The sequence below is a fragment of the Eschscholzia californica genome, unplaced genomic scaffold (assembly GCF_041429995.1).
Source record: "Eschscholzia californica isolate CP2 unplaced genomic scaffold, dmEscCali1.0.p SCAF_1, whole genome shotgun sequence".
Taxonomy (NCBI): Eukaryota; Viridiplantae; Streptophyta; class Magnoliopsida; order Ranunculales; family Papaveraceae; genus Eschscholzia; species Eschscholzia californica.
Window position 1 is genome coordinate 86301845 of NW_028238198.1, and position 23521 is coordinate 86325365.

The 23521-nt window shown below is 38.5% G+C and overlaps 1 long non-coding RNA gene across 9 annotated transcripts; it reads left to right on the forward strand.

Moving 5' to 3' along the window:
• The first annotated feature begins 173 nt into the window (after positions 1 to 173).
• Positions 174 to 20694, forward strand: LOC147570563 (uncharacterized). 9 transcript variants are annotated; one of them, XR_015231441.1, is made up of 12 exons: positions 174 to 501; positions 1323 to 1388; positions 2478 to 4985; positions 5807 to 5872; positions 6962 to 9469; positions 10291 to 10356; positions 11446 to 13953; positions 14775 to 14840; positions 15930 to 16371; positions 16429 to 18437; positions 19259 to 19324; positions 20414 to 20694. It is a non-coding gene; the product is annotated as an uncharacterized LOC147570563 (long non-coding RNA). The 9 variants fall into 9 exon arrangements; XR_015231440.1 differs by having other exon boundaries at positions 15930 to 18437; XR_015231446.1 differs by having other exon boundaries at positions 15930 to 18437; positions 20421 to 20694.
• Positions 20695 to 23521: the final 2827 nt, after the last annotated feature.

Genomic DNA, 23521 nt, shown 5'->3' on the forward strand with positions numbered 1-23521 from the left:
GTGGGAATCAGGCACAAACGTTCGGTCTCGGGCACTCGAAGTGCCGGGTCGGGTCGGTCGGGCTCTCGAATTAAGTACTAACAAACATCGGGTGCATCGGGTCGGGCTTATCACAAGATAGTGGTGCACACTGCCCGCCCATAAACACAAGTGCATTCGGGCTTCGCTGTGACATCCCATATTTTTAAAGTTAGTTGAGGGACTATTTGACATTTGGGTCAAATCAAAAGAGGGGCTAAATCAGCAAAGAGTGCAATTTGGGGGGTATTTTGCAATACGGCCAAATGCAGGGACTTAATTGAAATTTCGGCTATTTGGGGGAAAACTCAGAACCGACTTCTCTTGCATTCTTTCTCTGTTCGATTTTCATGAGAGGGTTAGGGTTTGAGTGGAAGAAAGTCGAAAACCAAGTGATTTGGGTTGATTTTCAAGGAGGATATCTTGTTTTTGTTGAATTAAAGTGTTGGGAAGTGATTGGAGCTAGTCTTTATGGATAATTTGGTAAGTAAAATTCCCTTTCTCTCTCTAGACCGAATTTCTTTTGAATTTGGTTGATGAAATCTTGTTTCTATTTCGAATTTATATTAGTTGCGATGAAATCATGAACAAGTAGAGTAAGAACAACTAAATCAAGTAAGAAATTATGGTTTTGATGATTTTATTGGCTTGTTCTTAAATTCTAGGGTTTGGGGTTTATGGAATTTTGGGTTTTCATGGTTCATATAGTTCTAGGGTTTATATGGTTGGGAATAAAGTAATTTTGGTGTATAAGTAACTTTAGAGAGATTATGTGATATAGGTTATCGATCGAACGACAACTCGAGGGACTGAATTAAACCTACTGTCGGAGCCAATCTGGGATTGATATGTTGCTCGTACGTACTTTCATAAAACACGAAAGTCGTAGCTCAGGTTGTTAGCTTTCCGAAAAGGTATGGTACAAGTCATTTCGATATCGGACGAAAGAATTATGACTGTTTTACCGAACAGTGCGCAGTTAGGAAAAAATTCTGCTTTGCTGTTCGTATTTTTGCAAACTTCAAAGGCGATTCACTTGGATTTTGGGGAATACATCTAATGACTAAATGTTAAGGTTATAAGTCAGTTCAAACAGTGATTGATCGACCCCGATTGGGCATGGTATGAAAGTTAGAAGATCGATCGAGATTTGGTTATACTTGAAGTCTTCCAAAGTTAGCGTTTTGCTTTTATGTTATGAGTTTTCATTGTTTTGTTTTATTTATCGTTTTTGTCGTGCAAGGTTCTTCGTTTAGAACCTAATGTTTCTATTCGGTGGTTTTGGTTATTCTTCCTTATCTCAGAGTATGCGAATGAGGAGGAATAAGGTCGTCTGGTAGGCGGGAGGTCTTTGGTGAGCAAGGACTGAGGTAGGGGTTCTGAATCCTTTATCCAGCATGGTTTTATAGATAATGAATATGCTAGATTATACAGTTATATATGCGCCATTATAACTAGAGTTTAGGTAGCATGAAACTCGATTTATGCGATGAACTGAAATATGCTTGAAATGTTTTGATGCGATATGAGAAATGTTTTCGAACTGGTTTTACGATGATTGTGAACTACTGGGATTTTCTTGTATGTACCCGACTGCGTATTATGTCAACCTACGGGCACGTAGCCATTGAGGGTAGGTGACATGTGGACACGGTTGTGATCCGTGTGAGACCGGTGAGGTGGGCGACACTAGTCATGAGACCTGTGGGAGTAGAGTGCTTCACTTGCTGGCCATTGGTGCTCGTGCCTCCAGCTCGAGGCTCAGGGCCGTACACCCTGACCGCTCGCCTGGGAGGTGACATTGATTGGGAATCCCTCTGCTTTGTGGCGATATGACTCTTGGTTGTTCCACTTCCGTGTTTGATAAGATAATGATTTGAATGAGAAAATGGGTTTCGAGATTGAATGAGAATATTGGTTTTGAGATATGAACGTAACTGATTTTGAAAGATTGCATTAGATGCATGACAGGGTACCGAAGAGAATGAGGTTCAGGTCCTTCCATGGGTATTGGGGGACGGCTCTCTTATTCGAACTCGGTGATCTAAAACGTATTTAGATACTTAAGGTATATATGTATCATGAGGTAAACTCTTCAATGATTGCGGAGTCCCTTAGTGGGAGAGGGACTTACCGGCTAGGGGTAAGTCTCTTTCTCGAGGAGACGTAGTGCATTAGCTAGTGCCATAAATGGGCTGGTACTATCTAACGCACTCTAGGTTCTCCTGAGGTACTCTCCTCTTATTGGGAGCGCACCATGGGTGGGCAGCTAATCACTGCTATTGCTTGCTAGATTAAGGAAAATGGTTTTGTATATAGTATATACTGTAACTGGTTTGATAACTCGTTTTGTCATGATGTTTACAACTTATTAAATGAACCTTTGAAAACGTGATGGGTTTTGGATTGGTCTTCTACCAGAATAGCTCGTGTTGGTGAGTATTCTGACCCCCTACCAGTTGTCAGTGTGCAGGTTCTTGGTTGTAGCCTCGAGGCGGAGTTGTATTCCAGCCGGTGATCTTGTCTGATGAGGCTAGTGGAGTTATGTCGTTTTATATGGTTTTTCGTTATTTCCAAGTTATGTATTTATTGCAGAAACCAAACTCTAATATGTATATACGTAAAACTTAGAGTTGTTTATAAGTTGTATCGGTGTTTTATGAGGCGTTTGTATTTTTTTGTGGTTCGGGTTTCGACCCGAAACTGAGTTGAGTTTGTTTAGCTTCCGCTTAATAGTTTATTCTTTATGTATGCGAATGTATGGTTTGCATGACAGGTTTGCAGGTGCGACCGGTTCGATTTACAGAGGAGACTCTGACGGATTTTTGTCTCGTCTGTGAGTTGCCGGGGCGTGGTCGTGTCTATTTTGGGACACGGGGCGTCACAGTTGGTATCAGAGCAGTTAGTTCTGGTGACCTATATCAGAGCGGTTAGTTCTGGTGACCCATATCAGAATAGTTAGTTCTTGTAACCGATAAGTCGTGTATAGTTTAGAGCATTGACTGCTCTAGACTTTAGGGAAAGATAAAATTGGACAAGATTAGGTGTCTAAAAGCTTCAAGATTAAAAGCGACCAAGAATAAAAGATGTTATATATGTATTTGTTTCTTTTGATTTTCGTTTCTTGATTCGTTTTACTCGCTAAAGGAAGACTCGACGGATGGTTTAAGATTGTTGTAGATTTCTTGCAATGCTGTACAAGATGTTATGGGAGGACAGTCAAGGGTTAAGGGGTTTCAGAGGTAAATTTTGGGCAAGTCGACATATCGATGTTGTGGAAGTATCTAAGGCAATAGTAGATGAGGAGATGAGTTAGACTTGGTATTGTGGACCTCATGGTAGTTATACACATTACTTCAGTTATGAGCTTCGATCAGATCATTCAGAGATAGTTGAGATTGACTTTGATCAGGTTGTTTCGAGGGTGTAATGTTTCAGTTCGATTACAAATAAATATGGGTCTGGATTTTATTGTGTTGACGGAATGTTTCGATATTAGAGGTTATATGGATTGAGTTGGTGTTGGGTATTAGAAGTATCGGGGGTTCTTAAGTTATTGTAGAATGTTTTTCGACGGTTGGTTTATCTACGACTTGTATAGATATTATAGCGGTCTTCTATTTTCATTTTATCATCTTATCGACAACAACTATATTTTTCTGAGATTATTGTGTCAACGGCAGTATTGATTTAAATTTATTATAGATGTCTTCATTCTTTATTTCTTATTTTATCGAGTCAACGGTATTTTCTTATATTATTGAGAACGATATTTTCTGAGGATGTGGGATCAACGGCAACTTATACTTATAGATAGATTATGGAGGTCTTCATTCTTTATTTTATTATATTATGGACAACGGTATTTTCTAATATTATCGAGAATGGAATTTTCTTTGAGGATATGAGATCAACGAGAACTTATTCTTATATATAGATTATAGAGGTCTTCATTTTTCTTTATCTCTTCATATCGTGGATAGTCATTGTTATAGAATATTTTTGGGTTGTGTAGTTATGTAGAAGAATTTGGGATATGAAGGATTGAATTTAGTTTGTTTATAGAGTTTAGCCAGATTGACTTTGGTTAGATGCAGTGAGTTAGTAGTTTCAGAAATGATTATATGTGTGGTCAATTTGTTCGATATGTATGGACTAGTGGTAAAATTGGTGAGCCTAAGTCACTCGAGCAGGTGATTCTTATATGAAGGCATTGCCAGGAGTAGCTACCCTAGGCGAACCGGAAATGTGAGAAATGCCATCGAGTAACGAAGAAGCTACTGATTGAACCACTGGAGATGTATTGTGACCACAATGAAGTGACCATAACTTCAGGAAGGATACATGAGGGTGGTAGAGAGGTTCCGAGATTCAGATGCAGGAAGAATGTAAGGATGGTGAAAGATATGTTGTTATCTGATTAAGCTCAGAAGTTACTGGAACAAGCAAAGCTCTTGAAGAATCTATCGATGGGGTCAGAAGTTCGTCATTATAGTAGGAAATGATCAAGAAGAGTTGTGGTCTTATTCAGTTGAGAAGTCGTAAAAGGAAAGCAAATTGATTCGAGAGATACATTGAGATAAAGTGAGTCGAACTAAATTTCGAGGACGAAATTTCTATAAGGGGGGAGGATTGTGACATCCCATATTTTTAAAGTTAGTTGAGGGACTATTTGACATTTGGGTCAAATCAAAAGAGGGGCTAAATCAGCAAAGAGTGCAATTTGGGGGGTATTTTGCAATACGGCCAAATGCAGGGACTTAATTGAAATTTCGGCTATTTGGGGGAAAACTCAGAACCGACTTCTCTTGCATTCTTTCTCTGTTCGATTTTCATGAGAGGGTTAGGGTTTGAGTGGAAGAAAGTCGAAAACCAAGTGATTTGGGTTGATTTTCAAGGAGGATATCTTGTTTTTGTTGAATTAAAGTGTTGGGAAGTGATTGGAGCTAGTCTTTATGGATAATTTGGTAAGTAAAATTCCCTTTCTCTCTCTAGACCGAATTTCTTTTGAATTTGGTTGATGAAATCTTGTTTCTATTTCGAATTTATATTAGTTGCGATGAAATCATGAACAAGTAGAGTAAGAACAACTAAATCAAGTAAGAAATTATGGTTTTGATGATTTTATTGGCTTGTTCTTAAATTCTAGGGTTTGGGGTTTATGGAATTTTGGGTTTTCATGGTTCATATAGTTCTAGGGTTTATATGGTTGGGAATAAAGTAATTTTGGTGTATAAGTAACTTTAGAGAGATTATGTGATATAGGTTATCGATCGAACGACAACTCGAGGGACTGAATTAAACCTACTGTCGGAGCCAATCTGGGATTGATATGTTGCTCGTACGTACTTTCATAAAACACGAAAGTCGTAGCTCAGGTTGTTAGCTTTCCGAAAAGGTATGGTACAAGTCATTTCGATATCGGACGAAAGAATTATGACTGTTTTACCGAACAGTGCGCAGTTAGGAAAAAATTCTGCTTTGCTGTTCGTATTTTTGCAAACTTCAAAGGCGATTCACTTGGATTTTGGGGAATACATCTAATGACTAAATGTTAAGGTTATAAGTCAGTTCAAACAGTGATTGATCGACCCCGATTGGGCATGGTATGAAAGTTAGAAGATCGATCGAGATTTGGTTATACTTGAAGTCTTCCAAAGTTAGCGTTTTGCTTTTATGTTATGAGTTTTCATTGTTTTGTTTTATTTATCGTTTTTGTCGTGCAAGGTTCTTCGTTTAGAACCTAATGTTTCTATTCGGTGGTTTTGGTTATTCTTCCTTATCTCAGAGTATGCGAATGAGGAGGAATAAGGTCGTCTGGTAGGCGGGAGGTCTTTGGTGAGCAAGGACTGAGGTAGGGGTTCTGAATCCTTTATCCAGCATGGTTTTATAGATAATGAATATGCTAGATTATACAGTTATATATGCGCCATTATAACTAGAGTTTAGGTAGCATGAAACTCGATTTATGCGATGAACTGAAATATGCTTGAAATGTTTTGATGCGATATGAGAAATGTTTTCGAACTGGTTTTACGATGATTGTGAACTACTGGGATTTTCTTGTATGTACCCGACTGCGTATTATGTCAACCTACGGGCACGTAGCCATTGAGGGTAGGTGACATGTGGACACGGTTGTGATCCGTGTGAGACCGGTGAGGTGGGCGACACTAGTCATGAGACCTGTGGGAGTAGAGTGCTTCACTTGCTGGCCATTGGTGCTCGTGCCTCCAGCTCGAGGCTCAGGGCCGTACACCCTGACCGCTCGCCTGGGAGGTGACATTGATTGGGAATCCCTCTGCTTTGTGGCGATATGACTCTTGGTTGTTCCACTTCCGTGTTTGATAAGATAATGATTTGAATGAGAAAATGGGTTTCGAGATTGAATGAGAATATTGGTTTTGAGATATGAACGTAACTGATTTTGAAAGATTGCATTAGATGCATGACAGGGTACCGAAGAGAATGAGGTTCAGGTCCTTCCATGGGTATTGGGGGACGGCTCTCTTATTCGAACTCGGTGATCTAAAACGTATTTAGATACTTAAGGTATATATGTATCATGAGGTAAACTCTTCAATGATTGCGGAGTCCCTTAGTGGGAGAGGGACTTACCGGCTAGGGGTAAGTCTCTTTCTCGAAGAGACGTAGTGCATTAGCTAGTGCCATAAATGGGCTGGTACTATCTAACGCACTCTAGGTTCTCCTGAGGTACTCTCCTCTTATTGGGAGCGCACCATGGGTGGGCAGTTAATCACTGCTATTGCTTGCTAGATTAAGGAAAATGGTTTTGTATATAGTATATACTGTAACTGGTTTGATAACTCGTTTTGTCATGATGTTTACAACTTATTAAATGAACCTTTGAAAACGTGATGGGTTTTGGATTGGTCTTCTACCAGAATAGCTCGTGTTGGTGAGTATTCTGACCCCCTACCAGTTGTCAGTGTGCAGGTTCTTGGTTGTAGCCTCGAGGCGGAGTTGTATTCCAGCCGGTGATCTTGTCTGATGAGGCTAGTGGAGTTATGTCGTTTTATATGGTTTTTCGTTATTTCCAAGTTATGTATTTATTGCAGAAACCAAACTCTAATATGTATATACGTAAAACTTAGAGTTGTTTATAAGTTGTATCGGTGTTTTATGAGGCGTTTGTATTTTTTTGTGGTTCGGGTTTCGACCCGAAACTGAGTTGAGTTTGTTTAGCTTCCGCTTAATAGTTTATTCTTTATGTATGCGAATGTATGGTTTGCATGACAGGTTTGCAGGTGCGACCGGTTCGATTTACAGAGGAGACTCTGACGGATTTTTGTCTCGTCTGTGAGTTGCCGGGGCGTGGTCGTGTCTATTTTGGGACACGGGGCGTCACAGTTGGTATCAGAGCAGTTAGTTCTGGTGACCTATATCAGAGCGGTTAGTTCTGGTGACCCATATCAGAATAGTTAGTTCTTGTAACCGATAAGTCGTGTATAGTTTAGAGCATTGACTGCTCTAGACTTTAGGGAAAGATAAAATTGGACAAGATTAGGTGTCTAAAAGCTTCAAGATTAAAAGCGACCAAGAATAAAAGATGTTATATATGTATTTGTTTCTTTTGATTTTCGTTTCTTGATTCGTTTTACTCGCTAAAGGAAGACTCGACGGATGGTTTAAGATTGTTGTAGATTTCTTGCAATGCTGTACAAGATGTTATGGGAGGACAGTCAAGGGTTAAGGGGTTTCAGAGGTAAATTTTGGGCAAGTCGACATATCGATGTTGTGGAAGTATCTAAGGCAATAGTAGATGAGGAGATGAGTTAGACTTGGTATTGTGGACCTCATGGTAGTTATACACATTACTTCAGTTATGAGCTTCGATCAGATCATTCAGAGATAGTTGAGATTGACTTTGATCAGGTTGTTTCGAGGGTGTAATGTTTCAGTTCGATTACAAATAAATATGGGTCTGGATTTTATTGTGTTGACGGAATGTTTCGATATTAGAGGTTATATGGATTGAGTTGGTGTTGGGTATTAGAAGTATCGGGGGTTCTTAAGTTATTGTAGAATGTTTTTCGACGGTTGGTTTATCTACGACTTGTATAGATATTATAGCGGTCTTCTATTTTCATTTTATCATCTTATCGACAACAACTATATTTTTCTGAGATTATTGTGTCAACGGCAGTATTGATTTAAATTTATTATAGATGTCTTCATTCTTTATTTCTTATTTTATCGAGTCAACGGTATTTTCTTATATTATTGAGAACGATATTTTCTGAGGATGTGGGATCAACGGCAACTTATACTTATAGATAGATTATGGAGGTCTTCATTCTTTATTTTATTATATTATGGACAACGGTATTTTCTAATATTATCGAGAATGGAATTTTCTTTGAGGATATGAGATCAACGAGAACTTATTCTTATATATAGATTATAGAGGTCTTCATTTTTCTTTATCTCTTCATATCGTGGATAGTCATTGTTATAGAATATTTTTGGGTTGTGTAGTTATGTAGAAGAATTTGGGATATGAAGGATTGAATTTAGTTTGTTTATAGAGTTTAGCCAGATTGACTTTGGTTAGATGCAGTGAGTTAGTAGTTTCAGAAATGATTATATGTGTGGTCAATTTGTTCGATATGTATGGACTAGTGGTAAAATTGGTGAGCCTAAGTCACTCGAGCAGGTGATTCTTATATGAAGGCATTGCCAGGAGTAGCTACCCTAGGCGAACCGGAAATGTGAGAAATGCCATCGAGTAACGAAGAAGCTACTGATTGAACCACTGGAGATGTATTGTGACCACAATGAAGTGACCATAACTTCAGGAAGGATACATGAGGGTGGTAGAGAGGTTCCGAGATTCAGATGCAGGAAGAATGTAAGGATGGTGAAAGATATGTTGTTATCTGATTAAGCTCAGAAGTTACTGGAACAAGCAAAGCTCTTGAAGAATCTATCGATGGGGTCAGAAGTTCGTCATTATAGTAGGAAATGATCAAGAAGAGTTGTGGTCTTATTCAGTTGAGAAGTCGTAAAAGGAAAGCAAATTGATTCGAGAGATACATTGAGATAAAGTGAGTCGAACTAAATTTCGAGGACGAAATTTCTATAAGGGGGGAGGATTGTGACATCCCATATTTTTAAAGTTAGTTGAGGGACTATTTGACATTTGGGTCAAATCAAAAGAGGGGCTAAATCAGCAAAGAGTGCAATTTGGGGGGTATTTTGCAATACGGCCAAATGCAGGGACTTAATTGAAATTTCGGCTATTTGGGGGAAAACTCAGAACCGACTTCTCTTGCATTCTTTCTCTGTTCGATTTTCATGAGAGGGTTAGGGTTTGAGTGGAAGAAAGTCGAAAACCAAGTGATTTGGGTTGATTTTCAAGGAGGATATCTTGTTTTTGTTGAATTAAAGTGTTGGGAAGTGATTGGAGCTAGTCTTTATGGATAATTTGGTAAGTAAAATTCCCTTTCTCTCTCTAGACCGAATTTCTTTTGAATTTGGTTGATGAAATCTTGTTTCTATTTCGAATTTATATTAGTTGCGATGAAATCATGAACAAGTAGAGTAAGAACAACTAAATCAAGTAAGAAATTATGGTTTTGATGATTTTATTGGCTTGTTCTTAAATTCTAGGGTTTGGGGTTTATGGAATTTTGGGTTTTCATGGTTCATATAGTTCTAGGGTTTATATGGTTGGGAATAAAGTAATTTTGGTGTATAAGTAACTTTAGAGAGATTATGTGATATAGGTTATCGATCGAACGACAACTCGAGGGACTGAATTAAACCTACTGTCGGAGCCAATCTGGGATTGATATGTTGCTCGTACGTACTTTCATAAAACACGAAAGTCGTAGCTCAGGTTGTTAGCTTTCCGAAAAGGTATGGTACAAGTCATTTCGATATCGGACGAAAGAATTATGACTGTTTTACCGAACAGTGCGCAGTTAGGAAAAAATTCTGCTTTGCTGTTCGTATTTTTGCAAACTTCAAAGGCGATTCACTTGGATTTTGGGGAATACATCTAATGACTAAATGTTAAGGTTATAAGTCAGTTCAAACAGTGATTGATCGACCCCGATTGGGCATGGTATGAAAGTTAGAAGATCGATCGAGATTTGGTTATACTTGAAGTCTTCCAAAGTTAGCGTTTTGCTTTTATGTTATGAGTTTTCATTGTTTTGTTTTATTTATCGTTTTTGTCGTGCAAGGTTCTTCGTTTAGAACCTAATGTTTCTATTCGGTGGTTTTGGTTATTCTTCCTTATCTCAGAGTATGCGAATGAGGAGGAATAAGGTCGTCTGGTAGGCGGGAGGTCTTTGGTGAGCAAGGACTGAGGTAGGGGTTCTGAATCCTTTATCCAGCATGGTTTTATAGATAATGAATATGCTAGATTATACAGTTATATATGCGCCATTATAACTAGAGTTTAGGTAGCATGAAACTCGATTTATGCGATGAACTGAAATATGCTTGAAATGTTTTGATGCGATATGAGAAATGTTTTCGAACTGGTTTTACGATGATTGTGAACTACTGGGATTTTCTTGTATGTACCCGACTGCGTATTATGTCAACCTACGGGCACGTAGCCATTGAGGGTAGGTGACATGTGGACACGGTTGTGATCCGTGTGAGACCGGTGAGGTGGGCGACACTAGTCATGAGACCTGTGGGAGTAGAGTGCTTCACTTGCTGGCCATTGGTGCTCGTGCCTCCAGCTCGAGGCTCAGGGCCGTACACCCTGACCGCTCGCCTGGGAGGTGACATTGATTGGGAATCCCTCTGCTTTGTGGCGATATGACTCTTGGTTGTTCCACTTCCGTGTTTGATAAGATAATGATTTGAATGAGAAAATGGGTTTCGAGATTGAATGAGAATATTGGTTTTGAGATATGAACGTAACTGATTTTGAAAGATTGCATTAGATGCATGACAGGGTACCGAAGAGAATGAGGTTCAGGTCCTTCCATGGGTATTGGGGGACGGCTCTCTTATTCGAACTCGGTGATCTAAAACGTATTTAGATACTTAAGGTATATATGTATCATGAGGTAAACTCTTCAATGATTGCGGAGTCCCTTAGTGGGAGAGGGACTTACCGGCTAGGGGTAAGTCTCTTTCTCGAAGAGACGTAGTGCATTAGCTAGTGCCATAAATGGGCTGGTACTATCTAACGCACTCTAGGTTCTCCTGAGGTACTCTCCTCTTATTGGGAGCGCACCATGGGTGGGCAGTTAATCACTGCTATTGCTTGCTAGATTAAGGAAAATGGTTTTGTATATAGTATATACTGTAACTGGTTTGATAACTCGTTTTGTCATGATGTTTACAACTTATTAAATGAACCTTTGAAAACGTGATGGGTTTTGGATTGGTCTTCTACCAGAATAGCTCGTGTTGGTGAGTATTCTGACCCCCTACCAGTTGTCAGTGTGCAGGTTCTTGGTTGTAGCCTCGAGGCGGAGTTGTATTCCAGCCGGTGATCTTGTCTGATGAGGCTAGTGGAGTTATGTCGTTTTATATGGTTTTTCGTTATTTCCAAGTTATGTATTTATTGCAGAAACCAAACTCTAATATGTATATACGTAAAACTTAGAGTTGTTTATAAGTTGTATCGGTGTTTTATGAGGCGTTTGTATTTTTTTGTGGTTCGGGTTTCGACCCGAAACTGAGTTGAGTTTGTTTAGCTTCCGCTTAATAGTTTATTCTTTATGTATGCGAATGTATGGTTTGCATGACAGGTTTGCAGGTGCGACCGGTTCGATTTACAGAGGAGACTCTGACGGATTTTTGTCTCGTCTGTGAGTTGCCGGGGCGTGGTCGTGTCTATTTTGGGACACGGGGCGTCACAGTTGGTATCAGAGCAGTTAGTTCTGGTGACCTATATCAGAGCGGTTAGTTCTGGTGACCCATATCAGAATAGTTAGTTCTTGTAACCGATAAGTCGTGTATAGTTTAGAGCATTGACTGCTCTAGACTTTAGGGAAAGATAAAATTGGACAAGATTAGGTGTCTAAAAGCTTCAAGATTAAAAGCGACCAAGAATAAAAGATGTTATATATGTATTTGTTTCTTTTGATTTTCGTTTCTTGATTCGTTTTACTCGCTAAAGGAAGACTCGACGGATGGTTTAAGATTGTTGTAGATTTCTTGCAATGCTGTACAAGATGTTATGGGAGGACAGTCAAGGGTTAAGGGGTTTCAGAGGTAAATTTTGGGCAAGTCGACATATCGATGTTGTGGAAGTATCTAAGGCAATAGTAGATGAGGAGATGAGTTAGACTTGGTATTGTGGACCTCATGGTAGTTATACACATTACTTCAGTTATGAGCTTCGATCAGATCATTCAGAGATAGTTGAGATTGACTTTGATCAGGTTGTTTCGAGGGTGTAATGTTTCAGTTCGATTACAAATAAATATGGGTCTGGATTTTATTGTGTTGACGGAATGTTTCGATATTAGAGGTTATATGGATTGAGTTGGTGTTGGGTATTAGAAGTATCGGGGGTTCTTAAGTTATTGTAGAATGTTTTTCGACGGTTGGTTTATCTACGACTTGTATAGATATTATAGCGGTCTTCTATTTTCATTTTATCATCTTATCGACAACAACTATATTTTTCTGAGATTATTGTGTCAACGGCAGTATTGATTTAAATTTATTATAGATGTCTTCATTCTTTATTTCTTATTTTATCGAGTCAACGGTATTTTCTTATATTATTGAGAACGATATTTTCTGAGGATGTGGGATCAACGGCAACTTATACTTATAGATAGATTATGGAGGTCTTCATTCTTTATTTTATTATATTATGGACAACGGTATTTTCTAATATTATCGAGAATGGAATTTTCTTTGAGGATATGAGATCAACGAGAACTTATTCTTATATATAGATTATAGAGGTCTTCATTTTTCTTTATCTCTTCATATCGTGGATAGTCATTGTTATAGAATATTTTTGGGTTGTGTAGTTATGTAGAAGAATTTGGGATATGAAGGATTGAATTTAGTTTGTTTATAGAGTTTAGCCAGATTGACTTTGGTTAGATGCAGTGAGTTAGTAGTTTCAGAAATGATTATATGTGTGGTCAATTTGTTCGATATGTATGGACTAGTGGTAAAATTGGTGAGCCTAAGTCACTCGAGCAGGTGATTCTTATATGAAGGCATTGCCAGGAGTAGCTACCCTAGGCGAACCGGAAATGTGAGAAATGCCATCGAGTAACGAAGAAGCTACTGATTGAACCACTGGAGATGTATTGTGACCACAATGAAGTGACCATAACTTCAGGAAGGATACATGAGGGTGGTAGAGAGGTTCCGAGATTCAGATGCAGGAAGAATGTAAGGATGGTGAAAGATATGTTGTTATCTGATTAAGCTCAGAAGTTACTGGAACAAGCAAAGCTCTTGAAGAATCTATCGATGGGGTCAGAAGTTCGTCATTATAGTAGGAAATGATCAAGAAGAGTTGTGGTCTTATTCAGTTGAGAAGTCGTAAAAGGAAAGCAAATTGATTCGAGAGATACATTGAGATAAAGTGAGTCGAACTAAATTTCGAGGACGAAATTTCTATAAGGGGGGAGGATTGTGACATCCCATATTTTTAAAGTTAGTTGAGGGACTATTTGACATTTGGGTCAAATCAAAAGAGGGGCTAAATCAGCAAAGAGTGCAATTTGGGGGGTATTTTGCAATACGGCCAAATGCAGGGACTTAATTGAAATTTCGGCTATTTGGGGGAAAACTCAGAACCGACTTCTCTTGCATTCTTTCTCTGTTCGATTTTCATGAGAGGGTTAGGGTTTGAGTGGAAGAAAGTCGAAAACCAAGTGATTTGGGTTGATTTTCAAGGAGGATATCTTGTTTTTGTTGAATTAAAGTGTTGGGAAGTGATTGGAGCTAGTCTTTATGGATAATTTGGTAAGTAAAATTCCCTTTCTCTCTCTAGACCGAATTTCTTTTGAATTTGGTTGATGAAATCTTGTTTCTATTTCGAATTTATATTAGTTGCGATGAAATCATGAACAAGTAGAGTAAGAACAACTAAATCAAGTAAGAAATTATGGTTTTGATGATTTTATTGGCTTGTTCTTAAATTCTAGGGTTTGGGGTTTATGGAATTTTGGGTTTTCATGGTTCATATAGTTCTAGGGTTTATATGGTTGGGAATAAAGTAATTTTGGTGTATAAGTAACTTTAGAGAGATTATGTGATATAGGTTATCGATCGAACGACAACTCGAGGGACTGAATTAAACCTACTGTCGGAGCCAATCTGGGATTGATATGTTGCTCGTACGTACTTTCATAAAACACGAAAGTCGTAGCTCAGGTTGTTAGCTTTCCGAAAAGGTATGGTACAAGTCATTTCGATATCGGACGAAAGAATTATGACTGTTTTACCGAACAGTGCGCAGTTAGGAAAAAATTCTGCTTTGCTGTTCGTATTTTTGCAAACTTCAAAGGCGATTCACTTGGATTTTGGGGAATACATCTAATGACTAAATGTTAAGGTTATAAGTCAGTTCAAACAGTGATTGATCGACCCCGATTGGGCATGGTATGAAAGTTAGAAGATCGATCGAGATTTGGTTATACTTGAAGTCTTCCAAAGTTAGCGTTTTGCTTTTATGTTATGAGTTTTCATTGTTTTGTTTTATTTATCGTTTTTGTCGTGCAAGGTTCTTCGTTTAGAACCTAATGTTTCTATTCGGTGGTTTTGGTTATTCTTCCTTATCTCAGAGTATGCGAATGAGGAGGAATAAGGTCGTCTGGTAGGCGGGAGGTCTTTGGTGAGCAAGGACTGAGGTAGGGGTTCTGAATCCTTTATCCAGCATGGTTTTATAGATAATGAATATGCTAGATTATACAGTTATATATGCGCCATTATAACTTGAGTTTAGGTAGCATGAAACTCGATTTATGCGATGAACTGAAATATGCTTGAAATGTTTTGATGCGATATGAGAAATGTTTTCGAACTGGTTTTACGATGATTGTGAACTACTGGGATTTTCTTGTATGTACCCGACTGCGTATTATGTCAACCTACGGGCACGTAGCCATTGAGGGTAGGTGACATGTGGACACGGTTGTGATCCGTGTGAGACCGGTGAGGTGGGCGACACTAGTCATGAGACCTGTGGGAGTAGAGTGCTTCACTTGCTGGCCATTGGTGCTCGTGCCTCCAGCTCGAGGCTCAGGGCCGTACACCCTGACCGCTCGCCTGGGAGGTGACATTGATTGGGAATCCCTCTGCTTTGTGGCGATATGACTCTTGGTTGTTCCACTTCCGTGTTTGATAAGATAATGATTTGAATGAGAAAATGGGTTTCGAGATTGAATGAGAATATTGGTTTTGAGATATGAACGTAACTGATTTTGAAAGATTGCATTAGATGCATGACAGGGTACCGAAGAGAATGAGGTTCAGGTCCTTCCATGGGTATTGGGGGACGGCTCTCTTATTCGAACTCGGTGATCTAAAACGTATTTAGATACTTAAGGTATATATGTATCATGAGGTAAACTCTTCAATGATTGCGGAGTCCCTTAGTGGGAGAGGGACTTACCGGCTAGGGGTAAGTCTCTTTCTCGAGGAGACGTAGTGCATTAGCTAGTGCCATAAATGGGCTGGTACTATCTAACGCACTCTAGGTTCTCCTGAGGTACTCTCCTCTTATTGGGAGCGCACCATGGGTGGGCAGTTAATCACTGCTATTGCTTGCTAGATTAAGGAAAATGGTTTTGTATATAGTATATACTGTAACTGGTTTGATAACTCGTTTTGTCATGATGTTTACAACTTATTAAATGAACCTTTGAAAACGTGATGGGTTTTGGATTGGTCTTCTACCAGAATAGCTCGTGTTGGTGAGTATTCTGACCCCCTACCAGTTGTCAGTGTGCAGGTTCTTGGTTGTAGCCTCGAGGCGGAGTTGTATTCCAGCCGGTGATCTTGTCTGATGAGGCTAGTGGAGTTATGTCGTTTTATATGGTTTTTCGTTATTTCCAAGTTATGTATTTATTGCAGAAACCAAACTCTAATATGTATATACGTAAAACTTAGAGTTGTTTATAAGTTGTATCGGTGTTTTATGAGGCGTTTGTATTTTTTTGTGGTTCGGGTTTCGACCCGAAACTGAGTTGAGTTTGTTTAGCTTCCGCTTAATAGTTTATTCTTTATGTATGCGAATGTATGGTTTGCATGACAGGTTTGCAGGTGCGACCGGTTCGATTTACAGAGGAGACTCTGACGGATTTTTGTCTCGTCTGTGAGTTGCCGGGGCGTGGTCGTGTCTATTTTGGGACACGGGGCGTCACAGTTGGTATCAGAGCAGTTAGTTCTGGTGACCTATATCAGAGCGGTTAGTTCTGGTGACCCATATCAGAATAGTTAGTTCTTGTAACCGATAAGTCGTGTATAGTTTAGAGCATTGACTGCTCTAGACTTTAGGGAAAGATAAAATTGGACAAGATTAGGTGTCTAAAAGCTTCAAGATTAAAAGCGACCAAGAATAAAAGATGTTATATATGTATTTGTTTCTTTTGATTTTCGTTTCTTGATTCGTTTTACTCGCTAAAGGAAGACTCGACGGATGGTTTAAGATTGTTGTAGATTTCTTGCAATGCTGTACAAGATGTTATGGGAGGACAGTCAAGGGTTAAGGGGTTTCAGAGGTAAATTTTGGGCAAGTCGACATATCGATGTTGTGGAAGTATCTAAGGCAATAGTAGATGAGGAGATGAGTTAGACTTGGTATTGTGGACCTCATGGTAGTTATACACATTACTTCAGTTATGAGCTTCGATCAGATCATTCAGAGATAGTTGAGATTGACTTTGATCAGGTTGTTTCGAGGGTGTAATGTTTCAGTTCGATTACAAATAAATATGGGTCTGGATTTTATTGTGTTGACGGAATGTTTCGATATTAGAGGTTATATGGATTGAGTTGGTGTTGGGTATTAGAAGTATCGGGGGTTCTTAAGTTATTGTAGAATGTTTTTCGACGGTTGGTTTATCTACGACTTGTATAGATATTATAGCGGTCTTCTATTTTCATTTTATCATCTTATCGACAACAACTATATTTTTCTGAGATTATTGTGTCAACGGCAGTATTGATTTAAATTTATTATAGATGTCTTCATTCTTTATTTCTTATTTTATCGAGTCAACGGTATTTTCTTATATTATTGAGAACGATATTTTCTGAGGATGTGGGATCAACGGCAACTTATACTTATAGATAGATTATGGAGGTCTTCATTCTTTATTTTATTATATTATGGACAACGGTATTTTCTAATATTATCGAGAATGGAATTTTCTTTGAGGATATGAGATCAACGAGAACTTATTCTTATATATAGATTATAGAGGTCTTCATTTTTCTTTATCTCTTCATATCGTGGATAGTCATTGTTATAGAATATTTTTGGGTTGTGTAGTTATGTAGAAGAATTTGGGATATGAAGGATTGAATTTAGTTTGTTTATAGAGTTTAGCCAGATTGACTTTGGTTAGATGCAGTGAGTTAGTAGTTTCAGAAATGATTATATGTGTGGTCAATTTGTTCGATATGTATGGACTAGTGGTAAAATTGGTGAGCCTAAGTCACTCGAGCAGGTGATTCTTATATGAAGGCATTGCCAGGAGTAGCTACCCTAGGCGAACCGGAAATGTGAGAAATGCCATCGAGTAACGAAGAAGCTACTGATTGAACCACTGGAGATGTATTGTGACCACAATGAAGTGACCATAACTTCAGGAAGGATACATGAGGGTGGTAGAGAGGTTCCGAGATTCAGATGCAGGAAGAATGTAAGGATGGTGAAAGATATGTTGTTATCTGATTAAGCTCAGAAGTTACTGGAACAAGCAAAGCTCTTGAAGAATCTATCGATGGGGTCAGAAGTTCGTCATTATAGTAGGAAATGATCAAGAAGAGTTGTGGTCTTATTCAGTTGAGAAGTCGTAAAAGGAAAGCAAATTGATTCGAGAGATACATTGAGATAAAGTGAGTCGAACTAAATTTCGAGGACGAAATTTCTATAAGGGGGGAGGATTGTGACATCCCATATTTTTAAAGTTAGTTGAGGGACTATTTGACATTTGGGTCAAATCAAAAGAGGGGCTAAATCAGCAAAGAGTGCAATTTGGGGGGTATTTTGCAATACGGCCAAATGCAGGGACTTAATTGAAATTTCGGCTATTTGGGGGAAAACTCAGAACCGACTTCTCTTGCATTCTTTCTCTGTTCGATTTTCATGAGAGGGTTAGGGTTTGAGTGGAAGAAAGTCGAAAACCAAGTGATTTGGGTTGATTTTCAAGGAGGATATCTTGTTTTTGTTGAATTAAAGTGTTGGGAAGTGATTGGAGCTAGTCTTTATGGATAATTTGGTAAGTAAAATTCCCTTTCTCTCTCTAGACCGAATTTCTTTTGAATTTGGTTGATGAAATCTTGTTTCTATTTCGAATTTATATTAGTTGCGATGAAATCATGAACAAGTAGAGTAAGAACAACTAAATCAAGTAAGAAATTATGGTTTTGATGATTTTATTGGCTTGTTCTTAAATTCTAGGGTTTGGGGTTTATGGAATTTTGGGTTTTCATGGTTCATATAGTTCTAGGGTTTATATGGTTGGGAATAAAGTAATTTTGGTGTATAAGTAACTTTAGAGAGATTATGTGATATAGGTTATCGATCGAACGACAACTCGAGGGACTGAATTAAACCTACTGTCGGAGCCAATCTGGGATTGATATGTTGCTCGTACGTACTTTCATAAAACACGAAAGTCGTAGCTCAGGTTGTTAGCTTTCCGAAAAGGTATGGTACAAGTCATTTCGATATCGGACGAAAGAATTATGACTGTTTTACCGAACAGTGCGCAGTTAGGAAAAAATTCTGCTTTGCTGTTCGTATTTTTGCAAACTTCAAAGGCGATTCACTTGGATTTTGGGGAATACATCTAATGACTAAATGTTAAGGTTATAAGTCAGTTCAAACAGTGATTGATCGACCCCGATTGGGCATGGTATGAAAGTTAGAAGATCGATCGAGATTTGGTTATACTTGAAGTCTTCCAAAGTTAGCGTTTTGCTTTTATGTTATGAGTTTTCATTGTTTTGTTTTATTTATCGTTTTTGTCGTGCAAGGTTCTTCGTTTAGAACCTAATGTTTCTATTCGGTGGTTTTGGTTATTCTTCCTTATCTCAGAGTATGCGAATGAGGAGGAATAAGGTCGTCTGGTAGGCGGGAGGTCTTTGGTGAGCAAGGACTGAGGTAGGGGTTCTGAATCCTTTATCCAGCATGGTTTTATAGATAATGAATATGCTAGATTATACAGTTATATATGCGCCATTATAACTAGAGTTTAGGTAGCATGAAACTCGATTTATGCGATGAACTGAAATATGCTTGAAATGTTTTGATGCGATATGAGAAATGTTTTCGAACTGGTTTTACGATGATTGTGAACTACTGGGATTTTCTTGTATGTACCCGACTGCGTATTATGTCAACCTACGGGCACGTAGCCATTGAGGGTAGGTGACATGTGGACACGGTTGTGATCCGTGTGAGACCGGTGAGGTGGGCGACACTAGTCATGAGACCTGTGGGAGTAGAGTGCTTCACTTGCTGGCCATTGGTGCTCGTGCCTCCAGCTCGAGGCTCAGGGCCGTACACCCTGACCGCTCGCCTGGGAGGTGACATTGATTGGGAATCCCTCTGCTTTGTGGCGATATGACTCTTGATTGTTCCACTTCCGTGTTTGATAAGATAATGATTTGAATGAGAAAATGGGTTTCGAGATTGAATGAGAATATTGGTTTTGAGATATGAACGTAACTGATTTTGAAAGATTGCATTAGATGCATGACAGGGTACCGAAGAGAATGAGGTTCAGGTCCTTCCATGGGTATTGGGGGACGGCTCTCTTATTCGAACTCGGTGATCTAAAACGTATTTAGATACTTAAGGTATATATGTATCATGAGGTAAACTCTTCAATGATTGCGGAGTCCCTTAGTGGGAGAGGGACTTACCGGCTAGGGGTAAGTCTCTTTCTCGAGGAGACGTAGTGCATTAGCTAGTGCCATAAATGGGCTGGTACTATCTAATGCACTCTAGGTTCTCCTGAGGTACTCTCCTCTTATTGGGAGCGCACCATGGGTGGGCAGCTAATCACTGCTATTGCTTGCTAGATTAAGGAAAATGGTTTTGTATATAGTATATACTGTAACTGGTTTGATAACTCGTTTTGTCATGATGTTTACAACTTATTAAATGAACCTTTGAAAACGTGATGGGTTTTGGATTGGTCTTCTACCAGAATAGCTCGTGTTGGTGAGTATTCTGACCCCCTACCAGTTGTCAGTGTGCAGGTTCTTGGTTGTAGCCTCGAGGCGGAGTTGTATTCCAGCCGGTGATCTTGTCTGATGAGGCTAGTGGAGTTATGTCGTTTTATATGGTTTTTCGTTATTTCCAAGTTATGTATTTATTGCAGAAACCAAACTCTAATATGTATATACGTAAAACTTAGAGTTGTTTATAAGTTGTATCGGTGTTTTATGAGGCGTTTGTATTTTTTTGTGGTTCGGGTTTCGACCCGAAACTGAGTTGAGTTTGTTTAGCTTCCGCTTAATAGTTTATTCTTTATGTATGCGAATGTATGGTTTGCATGACAGGTTTGCAGGTGCGACCGGTTCGATTTACAGAGGAGACTCTGACGGATTTTTGTCTCGTCTGTGAGTTGCCGGGGCGTGGTCGTGTCTATTTTGGGACACGGGGCGTCACATTCGCGGCATCGGGTCAATCTGACGTCGGGTCCAGATCCTCCATTCTCACCAAAATCTCACCACTAACATCCATGGAAATCTGATTCTTCACTGAACCAATACTCATCAATACAAAATTATATCAAAACAAATCAACACAAAACCAACACAAAATCTAACAATGATAAGACAAATCAACACAAAACCATATCAAATCTCACTGTGTTTTTAGGAATAGAAGAAATAATATACTTCTGGATAAAAACTTAAAGGTAACAAACATATGTTGGAATTAAAGAGAACAAATATAACACGTTTCAGCCTTCACGCAACATTCGAATATGACCGTGCGGGCCTCGGGCTCTCGGGCCGTTTTCCCAGTCTCAAGTATATGTGGTTGTGAAGCCTAATTGATGTAGATTGTTGCGGAAGCGTAAAAGTAATGGAATCCACCATTATTAATAAACTAAACTAACGAAATAAAACTGATAAAATAACGATAAACAATAAACTTGATTAATAATAAACTTGATTAATAATAAACTTGATTAATAATAAACTCTGATCTGAATAACAAGGACAGACCTGACTTCCTTTTATAGGAACTTATAAACTTTTAGATAGACTCAAATTAGGATTCCTAAATATCAAAGATACTCAAACATAGAAACTTCTAAACCTAGACTTAGTAGGAAATACTAAAACATGGAAACTCCTAAACTCTAACCCTAATGGGCTCGGCCATAAGGCCCGCTAACTAGTTCGGCCGTGAGGCCCATCTTGATGGTCTCCATCATACTCCCCGACCGAGAACGAACTTGCCCTCAAGTGAGACTCAACAATGCAATCCTTAATTCCCACTTCGAGCGAACAGTGCATTGGGGTTGAAGGACACCCACTTGGACGAAATCACAAGCTTCAATCTCATAGTGCAAAGAATCTTGCAAAAATAAATGTAGGAAAGAAACTTCCAACAAATTGCAACATCTCCCGTCATCTTTTAATTTGATGAAGAAGACCACAAACACCACATTATACTTTATGGAAAAATCAACCTTGAATTTCTTCACTTGAACAATATTCCCACGTTCATATTCGTGTTGCTTATAAACCAAACTCGAATATGGCTTGATCAAATCTAAACTAGAATGAACTGACCTTTTCAAGCTAAAAGAGGATAATTCACTTTGTTCTTCTTTTTCCTCCGTCATTGAGAAAATTTTATTCTTTTTGTCAAGAACTTCTTCTTCAATACCATCGAACACGGTGACCGAAATAACATTCGAGAACTGTCTACTGGATTCAATCTTTGTCTCCACATATGAAAAATATTCATCTAAAGGAAGAAAAACATACCTAAAGATGTTTTTCAATGTAGTCCAATCGTCGACGAATTTTTTTCCTTGATTAATGAGTCTCCATTGCATTGCATTGAACTTTTCATAGACTCTTTTAGACAAGTGTTGTTCGATGACAAAAACCTTATCTTCGTCATGGACTTCTTGGTTTATAAACCAATCCTCCATCAGTTGAATCCAAAAATCTATATGATATTGATAATCAAACATAGGAATTTTGGAATCGACATTAATTTTGTTTTGATCTTTTCGATCAACATAGAGTTGTTGTGCATCTCTAAAAGGATCCCAACCTAAACGCGGAAGATTATTCCAACATTCAAGATGAGAAGTATTTAAAAAATTATCTGTTCCCAGATTCTTAAAGCTCTGAATACCAGCTGATGTAGATTGTTGCGGAAGCGTAAAAGTAATGGAATCCACCATTGTTAATAAACTAAACTAACAAAATAAAACTGATAAAATAACGATAAACAATAAACTTTATTAATAATAAACTTGGTTGATAATATTCTCTGATCTGGTTAACAAAGACAGACTAGACTTCTCTTATATAGAGATTGTACTTTCCTAGATAGACTCAAATAAGGAAATAAGATAACTACTAATAATACTTTCCTTGATTGCTAAGACTCATAATTATGGAAACCCTATATACTTAATTATAGAAACTACGCTAATGTAGCTTCTTGACCGTGAGGCCCACTATCACCATGGCCGTGAGGCCCAATAGGAAGATGGTCTCCATCATACTCCCCCGCTGCGGAACAACTTGCCCCCAAGTTGGTATTGTCATAAAGCGGATCGTCCAAGTAATGAGGATATATAACAACGATGTTGAAGGTAACTTCGGCGACGAGTTTGAAGGCAATCCTTAGTTCCCACTTTTCACGAAAATTGCCGAAAATCCGAAGAAGAAAAATATTGACAATATCACCAATTATAATGTGAAACATATATTGCCAAGATACTCGCAAAAGCAATACCAACGTAGATACGTCTAGTAAATTGCGACATCCCCCGTCGTCTTTTAGTTTGATGAAAGAGGTCACATATACAACCTGTCTTGTTCTTGGAAAAATAATGGATGGCCATGAAGATTCGTTTGTATGATTCTTTGAAGTTGAAAACCATGAAGAAATCAATAGAGGAGAAATTATTTTATGATTCGACACAACTAATTCGTCTCCCGGAATCATATATGGATCAAACAACTTATTCGAGCTTGTGTTAGTCAGTTGAATTTCTTCTTCTTGATCTGTCTCATCGAAATTTTCTTCCTCCATTATTGAAAAACTAGGATTTTTTTTTATCAAAAACCTCTCCTTCAATAATATTGGCCA